Source organism: Arachis stenosperma, chromosome 4, assembly GCF_014773155.1.
Source record: "Arachis stenosperma cultivar V10309 chromosome 4, arast.V10309.gnm1.PFL2, whole genome shotgun sequence".
NCBI lineage: Eukaryota > Viridiplantae > Streptophyta > Magnoliopsida > Fabales > Fabaceae > Arachis > Arachis stenosperma.
In genome coordinates, this window is record NC_080380.1 from 55,849,197 (window position 1) to 55,858,173 (window position 8,977).

The following is an 8,977-nucleotide window of genomic DNA, read 5'->3' on the forward strand; positions in this document are numbered from 1 at the left end:
ATTTGATTTCTCAAAGTCTGCCTGGAATGCAAAATGCACCAAGCAGTACTAAGGATGCTTCATCTGAAGAAGAAGCTTATGATCCTGAGAACCCTTCAATGGAAGAGGTGAATTACCTAGGAGAACCCTATGGAAACACCTATATTCTTCATGGAGAAATCACCCAAATTCTCATGGAAGAATCAAGAGAGACCTCAACAAGGTTTCAACAACAATAATGGTGAAGAAACAGGTTTAGCAATAGCAAGCCTTTTCCATCATCTTCTCAGCAACAGACAGAGAATTCTAAGCAGAACCCCTCTGACTTAGCAACCATTGTCTCTGATCTAATCAAAACCACTCAAAGTTTCATGACTGAAACAAGGTCCTCCATTAGGAATTTAGAGGCACAAGTGGGACAGCTGAGCAAGAAAATTACTGAACTCCCTCCTAGTACTCTTCCAAGCAATACAGAAGAAAATCCAAAAGGAGAGTGCAAGGCCATCAACATGGCCGAATTTGGAGAGGAAGTAGAGGAAGTGAACGCCACTGAGGAAGACCTCAATGGGCGTGCACTGACCTCCACTGAGTTCCTTAATGAGGAACCATGGAATCTGAGGCTCAAAATGAGACCATAGAGATTCCATTAGACTTACTTCTGCCTTTCATGAGCTCTGATGATATTCTTCCTCTGAAGAGGATGAGTATGTCACTGAAGAGCAAGTTGCTAAATATCTTGGAGCAATCATGAAGCTAATGACAAGTTATTTGGAAATGAGACTTGGGGGGATGAAACCCCTTTGCTCACCAAGGAACTGGATGACTTGTCTAGGCAGAAATTACCTCAAAAGAGACAAGATCCTGGGAAGTTTTCCATACCTTGTACCATAGGCACCATGACCTTCAAGAAGGCTCTGTGTGGCTTAGGGTCAAGTGTAAACCTCATGCCTCTCTCTGTAATGGAGAAGCTAGGGATCTTTGAGGTACAAGCTGCAAGAATCTCACTTGAGATGGCAGACAATTCAAAGAAACAAGCTTATGGACTTGTAGAGGATGTTCTGGTAAAGGTTGAAGACCATTACATCCCTACTGAATTCATAGTCCTAGAGACTGGGAAATGCAGGGATGAATCTATCATCCTTGGCAGACCCTTCCTAGCCACAGCAAAGCTGTGATTGATGTTGATGGAGGTGAACTGACGTTCAAGTGAATGAAGAATCCTTTGTGTTTAAGGCTCAAGGATATCCCTCTGTCACCATGGAGAGGAAGCATGAAGAGCTTCTCTCAAATCAGAGTCAAATAGAGCCCCCACAGTCAAACTCTAAGTTTGGTGTTGGGAGGCCACAACCAACTCTAAGTTTGGTGTTGAACCCCCACATTCAAACTCTAAGTTTGGTGTTGGGAGGTTCCAACATTGCTGAGTATCTGTGAGGCCATGAGAGCCCTCTGTCAAGCTACTGACATTAAAGAAGCGCTTGTTGGGAGGCAACCCAATGTTATATTTTATCTATTTTCTTTTGTTATTTTATGTTTTTTGTAGGTTGATGATCATGAGAAGTCACAAAATCAATTGAAAAAGCAAAAACAGAATGAAAAACAGGAAGAAAAATAGCACACCCTGGAGGAAGATGTTGCTGGCGTTTAAACACCAGTGAGGCTAGCAGTTGGGCGTTTAACGCCCAGTCTGGCACCATTCTGGGCGTTTAACGCCAGAAAGGGGCACCAGACTGGCGTTAAACGCCAGAAAAGGACAAGAACCTGGCGTTAAACGCCAGAAATGGGCACCAGCCCGGCGTTTTACGCCAGAATTGGCTCAAAACGTGATTTTGAATGCCATTTGGTGCAGGGATGACTTTTCCTTGACACCACAGGATCTGTGGACCCCACAGGATCCCTACCAACCCCACCACTCTCTCTCTCTTCTTCACCCTTTCACCAATCACCTCAATACCTCTCCCCCAAAAACCCTGCACCTATCAAATCCCATCTTTCTTTTCACCACTCACATCCATCCTTCATAAAACCCCACCTACTCACCATTCAAATTCAAACCACTTTCCCTCCCAAACCCACCCATACATAACCGAACCATGAGCACCCCTCTCCTATATAAACCCTTCTTCACCCCTTCATTTTCACACAACCTAAACACCACTTCTCCCCCTCTTTGGCCGAACACAAAGCCACTCCCTTCTTCCTCATTTCTTCTTCTTCTACTCTCTTCTTTCTTCTTTTGCTCGAGGACGAGCAAACCTTTTAAGTTTGGTGTGGTAAAAGCATTGCTTTTTGTTTTTCCATAACCATTTATGGCATCTAAGGCCGGAGAAACCTCTAGAAAGAGGAAAGGGAAGGCAAAAGCTTCCACCTCCGAGTCATGGGAGATGGAGAGATTCATCTCAAGGGTGCATCAAGACCACTTCTATGAAGTTGTGGCCTTGAAGAAGGTGATCCCCGAGGTCCCTTTTTCACTCAAAAAAGAGTGAATATCCAGAGATCCGACATGAGATCCGAAAAAGAGGTTGGGAAGTTCTTACCAACCCCATTCAACAAGTCGGAATCTTGATGGTTCAAGAGTTCTATGCCAATGCATGGATCACCAAGAACCATGATCAAAGTGTGAACCCGGATCCAAAGAATTGGCTTACAATGGTTCGGGGGAAATACTTGGATTTTAGTCCGGAAAATGTAAGGTTGGCATTCAACTTGCCTATGATGCAAGGAGATGAACATCCTTACACAAGAAGGGTCAACTTTGATCAAAGGTTGGACCAAGTCCTCACTGACATTTGTGAAGAGGGCGCCCAATGGAAGAGAGATTCAAGAGGGAAGCCGGTTCAATTGAGAAGGCATGACCTCAAGCCCGTGGCTAGAGGATGGTTGGAGTTTATCCAATGCTCAATCATTCCCACTAGCAACCGGTCCGAAGTTACTCTAGACCGGGCCATCATGATTCATAGCATCATGATTGGAGAAGAAGTGGAAGTTCATGAGGTTATAGCCCAAGAACTCTATAGGGTGGCGGACAAGTCCTCTACCTTAGCAAGGTTAGCCTTTCCTCACCTCATTTGTCACCTCTGTTATTCAGTGGGAGTTGACATAGAGGGAGACATCCCCATTGATGAGGACAAGCCCATCACTAGGAAAAGGATGGAGCAAACAAGAGACCCCTCTCATCATGAGATCCCTGAGATACCTCAAGGGATGCACTTTCCTCCACAAGACTATTGGGAGCAACTAAACACCTCCCTAGGAGAATTGAGTTCCAACATGGGACAACTAAGGGTGGAGCACCAAGAACATTCCATCCTCCTCCATGAAATTAGAGAAGATCAAAGAATCATGAGAGAGGAGCACAAAGACAAGGAAGAGACATTGAGGAGCTCAAGCACTCCATAAGACCTTCAAGAGGAAGAACAAGCCGCCATCACTAAGGTGGACCCGTTCTCTAATCTCCTTGTTCTTTATTTTTCTGTTTTTCGAAAATTGTGCTTTATGTTTGTCCATGTTTGTGTCTTGTGATCATTAGTATCTTAGTATCTATGCCTTAAAGTTATGAATGTCCTATGAATCCATCACCTTTCTTAAATAAACATTGTTCTTAATTGAAAAAGAAAAGAATTGCATGAATTTTGAATTTTATAACAGTTTAATTATTTTGATGTGGTGGCAACACTTTTGTTTTCTGAATGTATGCTTAAACAGTGCATATGTCTTTTGAATTTGTGGTTCATGAATGTTGGCTCTTGAAAGAATGATGAAAAAGGAGACATGTTATTGAGGATCTGAAAAATCATAAAAATGATTCTTGAAGCAAGAAAAAGCAGTGAATACAAAAAAAAGAAGGAGAAAAACGAAAAAAAAAACGAAAACGAAAAAAAAGGGAGAAAGAGAAAAAGAAAGAAAAAGAAAGAAATAAAGTTGTGATCCAAGGCAAAAAGAGTGTGCTTAAGAACCCTGGACATCTCTAGTTGGGGACTTTAGCAAAGCTGAGTCACAATCTGAAAAGGTTCACCCAATTATGTGTCTGTGGCATGTATGTATCCGGTGGTAATACTGGAAGACAGAGTGCTTTGGGCCACGGCCAAGACTCAATAAGTAGCTGTGTTCAAGAATCATCATACTTAACTAGGAGAATCAATAACACTATCTGGATTCTGAGTACCTAAAGAAGCCAATCATTCTGAATTTCAAAGGATAGAGTGAGATGCCAAAACTATTCAGAGGCAAAAAGCTAAAAGCCCCGCTCATCTAATTAATACTGATCTTCATAGATGTTTTTGGAGTTCATTTAATATTCTCTTCTTTTTATCTTATTTGATCTTCAGTTGCTTGGGGACAAGCAACAATTTAAGTTTGGTGTTGTGATGAGCGGATAATTTGTACGCTTTTTGGCATTGTTTTTAGTATGTTTTTGGTAGTTTTAGTTGAGTTTTTAGTATATTTTTATTAGTTTTTAGTTAAAATTCACTTTTTTGGACTTTACTATGAGTTTGTGTGTTTTTCTGTGATTTCAGGTATTTTCTAGCTGAAATTGAGGGACCTGAGCAAAAATCTGATTCAGAGACTGAAAAGGACTGCAGATGCTGTTGGATTCTGACCTCCCTGAACTCGAAGTGAATTTTCTGGAGCTACAGAAGCCCAATTGGCGCTCTCTCAACGACGTTGGAAAGTAGACATCCTGGGCTTTCCAGCAATATATGATAGTCCATACTTTGCCCAAGATTTGATGGCCCAAACCGGCGTTCAAAGTCACCCTCAGAAATTCCAGCGTTAAACGCCGGAACTGGCACCAAAATGGGAGTTAAACGCCCAAACTGGCACAAAAGCTGGCGTTTAACTCCAAGGAGAGTCTCTACACAAAAATGCTTCATTGCTCAGCCCAAGCACACACCAAGTGGGCACGGAAGTGGATTTTTATGTCATTTACTCATCTTTGTACACCTTAGGCTACTAGTTTTCTATAAGTAGGACCTTTTACTATTGTATTAGACATCTTCTGATCTTTGGAACCTTTTTCTTTAGATCTTTTGATCACTTTGGAGGCTGGCCATTCGGCCATGCCTAGACCTTGTTCTTATGTATTTTCAACGGTGGAGTTTCTACACACCATAGATTAAGGTGTGGAGCTCTGCTGTACCTCGAGTATTAATGCAATTACTATTGTTCTTCTATTCAATTCCGCTTGTTCTTTGTCCAAGATATCACTTGTTCTTCAACTTGATGAATGTGATGATCTGTGACTCATCATCATTCTCACTTATGAACAAAGTGATGACAACCACTTCTGTTCTACAAGCAAACAAGGCTCTAGTGTTTATCTCTTGGATTCCTGATACACGATGCATGGTTGATCGCCTGACAACCGAGTGCTCGCCTGACAAACGAGCCAGCCATTCTGTGAGATCAGAGTCTTCGTGGTATAGGCAAGAACTGATGGCGGCATTCAAGAGAATCCGGAAGGTCTAACCTTGTCTGTGGTATTCTGAGTAGGATTCAATGATTGAATGACTGTGACGTGCTTCAAACTCCTAGCAGGCGGGGCGTTAGTGACAGACGCAAAAGAATCACTGGATTCTATTCCGGCCTGACTGAGAACCGACAGATGGATAGCCGTGCCGTGACAGGGTGCGTTGAACATTTCCACTGAGAGGATGGGAGGTAGCCACTGACAACGGTGAAACCCTTGCATAAGCTTGCCATGGAAAGGAGTAAGAAGGATTGGATGAAGGCAGTAGGAAAGCAGAGAGACGGAAGGGAAGGCATCTTCATACGCTTATCTGAAGCTCTCACCAATGATATACATAAGTATCTCTATCTTTATCTCTATGTTTTATTCATCATCTATACCCATTTGAGTCTGCCTGACTAAGATTTACAAGGTGACCATAGCTTCCTTCATACCAACAATCTCCGTGGGATCGACCCTTACTCGCGTAAGGTTTATTACTTGGACGACCCAGTGCACTTGCTGGTTAGTTGTGCGAAGTTGTGTTTATGCCATGGTATTGAGCACCAAGTCTTTGGAGCCATTACTCGGGATTATTTGAGTTGTAGTGATCACAATTTTGTGCACCACTAACCTTACATTTTCCGGACTAAAATCTAAGTATTTCCCCCGAACCATAGTAAGCCAATTCTTTGGATCCGGGTTCACACTTTGATCATGGTTCTTGGTGATCCATGCATTGGCATAGAACTCTTGAACCGTTAAGATTCCGACTTGTTGAATGGGGTTAGTGAGAACTTCCCAACCTCTTCTTCGAATCTCATGTCGGATCTCCGGATATTCACTCTTTTTGAGTGAAAAAGGGACCTCGGGGATCACCTTCTTCAAGGCCACAACTTCACAGAAGTGGTCTTGATGCACCCTTGAGATGAATCTCTCCATCTTCCATGACTCGGAGGTGGAAGCTTTTACCTTCCCTTTCCTCTTTCTAGAGGTTTCTCCGGCCTTGGATGCCATAAATGGTTATGGAAAAACGAAAAGCAACGCTTTTACCACACCAAACTTAAAAGGTTTGCTCGTCCTCGAGCAAAAGAAGAAAGAAGAGAGTAGAAGAAGAAGAAATGGATGAGAGGGAGATGGCTTTGTGGTTCGGCCAAAAGGGGAAGAAGTAGTGTTTAGGGTGTGTGAAAATGAAGGAGTGAAGATGGGTTTATATAGGGGTGAAGAGGGGGGTAGGGTTCGGCGATTATGGGTGGGTTTGGGAGGGAAAGTGGTTTGAATTTGAATGGTGAGGTAGGTGGGGTTTTATGAAGGATGGATGTGAGTGGTGAAAAGAAAGATGGGATTTAATAGGTGAAGGGTTTTTGGGGAAGAGTGGTTGAGGTGATTGGTGAATGGGTGAAGAAGAGAGAGGGTGGTGGGGTTGGTGGGGATCCTATGGGGTCCACAGATCCTGAGGTGTCAAGGAAAAGTCATCCCTGCACCAAATGTCATGCAAAAATGCGTTTTGAGCCAATTCTGGCGTTAAACGCCGGGCTGGTGCCCATTTCTGGCGTTTAACGCCAGTCTGGTGCCCCTTTCTGGCGTTAAACGCCCAGAATGGTGCCAGACTGGGCGTTAAACGCCCACCTGCTAGCCTTACTGGCGTTTAAACGCCAGTAGGTTCTTCCTCCAGGGTGTGCTATTTTTCTTCCTGTTTTTCATTTTGTTTTTGCTTTTTCAATTGATTTGTGACTTCTTATGATCATCAACCTACAGAAAACATAAAATAACAAAGGAAAATAGATAAAATATAACATTGGGTTGCCTCCCAACAAGCGCTTCTTTAAAGTCAGTAGCTTGACAGAGGGCTCTCATGGAGCCTCAGAAATGCTCAGAGCAATGTTGGAACCTCCCAACACCAAACTTAGAGTTTGAATGTGGAGGTTCAACACCAAACTTAGAGTTTGGTTGTGGCCTCCCAACACCAAACTTAGAGTTTGACTGTGGGGGCTCTGTTTGACTCTGTTTTGAGAGAAGCTCTTCATGCTTCCTCTCCATGGTGACAGAGGGATATCCCTGAGCCTTAAACACAAAGGATTCTTCATTCACTTGAATGATCAGTTCACCTCTATCAACATCAATCACAGCCTTAGCTGTGGCTAGGAAGGGTCTGCCAAGGATGATGGATTCATCCATGCACTTTCCAGTCTCTAGGACTATGAAATCTGCAGGGATGTAATGGTCTTCAATCTTCACCAAAATATCCTCTACAAGTCCATAAGCTTGTTTTCTTGAATTGTCTGCCATCTCTAGTGAGATTCTTGCAGCTTGTACCTCAGAGATCCCTAGCTTCTCCATTACAGAGAGAGGCATGAGGTTTACACTTGAACCTAAGTCACACAAAGCCTTCTTGAAGGTCATGGTGCCTATGGTACAAGGTATTGAAAACTTCCCAGGATCATGTCTCTTTTGAGGTAATTTCTGCCTAGACAAGTCATCCAGTTCTTTGGTGAGCAAAGGCGGTTTGTTCTCCCAAGTCTCATTTCCAAATAACTTGTCATTTAGCTTCATGATTGCTCCAAGGTATTTAGCAACATGCTCTTCAGTGACATATTCATCCTCTTCGGAGGAAGAATACTCATCAGAGCTCATGAATGGCAGAAGTAAGTCCAGTGGAATCTCTATGGTCTCATTTTGAGCCTCAGATTCCCATGGTTCCTCATTAGGGAACTCATTGGAGGTCAGTGCACGCCCATTGAGGTCTTCCTCAGTGGCATTCACTTCCTCTCCTTCCTCTCCAAATTCGGCCATGTTGATGGCCTTGCACTCTCCTTTTGGATTTTCTTCTATATTACTTGGAAGAGTACTAGGAGGGAGTTCAGTAATTTTCTTGCTCAGCTGACCCACTTATGCCTCCAAATTCCTAATGGAGGACCTTGTTTCAGTCATGAAACTTTGAGTGGCTTTGATTAGATCAGAGACCATGGTTGCTAAGTCAGAGTGGTTCTGCTTAGAATTCTCTGTCTGTTGCTGAGAAGATGATGGAAAAGGCTTGCCATTGCTAAACCTGTTTCTTCCACCATTATTGTTGTTGAAACCTTGTTGAGGTCTCTATTGATCCATCCATGAGAAATTTGGATGATTTCTCCATGAAGAATTATAGGTGTTTCCATAGGATTCTCCCATGTAATTCACCTCTTCCATTGAAGGGTTCTCAGGATCATAAGCTTCTTCTTCAGATGAAGCATCCTTAGTACTGCTTGGTGCATTTTGCATTCCAGACAGACTTTGAGAAATCAATTTGACTTGTTGAGTCAATATCTTGTTCTGAGCTAATATGGCATTCAGAGTATCAATCTCAAGAACTCCTTTCTTCTGACTTGTCCCATTGTTCACAGGATTCCTTTCAGAAGTGTACATGAATTGGTTATTTGCAACCATTTCAATGAGTTCTTGAGCTTCTGTAGGCGTCTTCTTCAGATGAAGAGATCCTCCAGCAGAGCTATCCAAAGACATCTTGGATAGTTCAGAGAGACCATCATAGAAAATACCTATGATGCTCCATTCAGA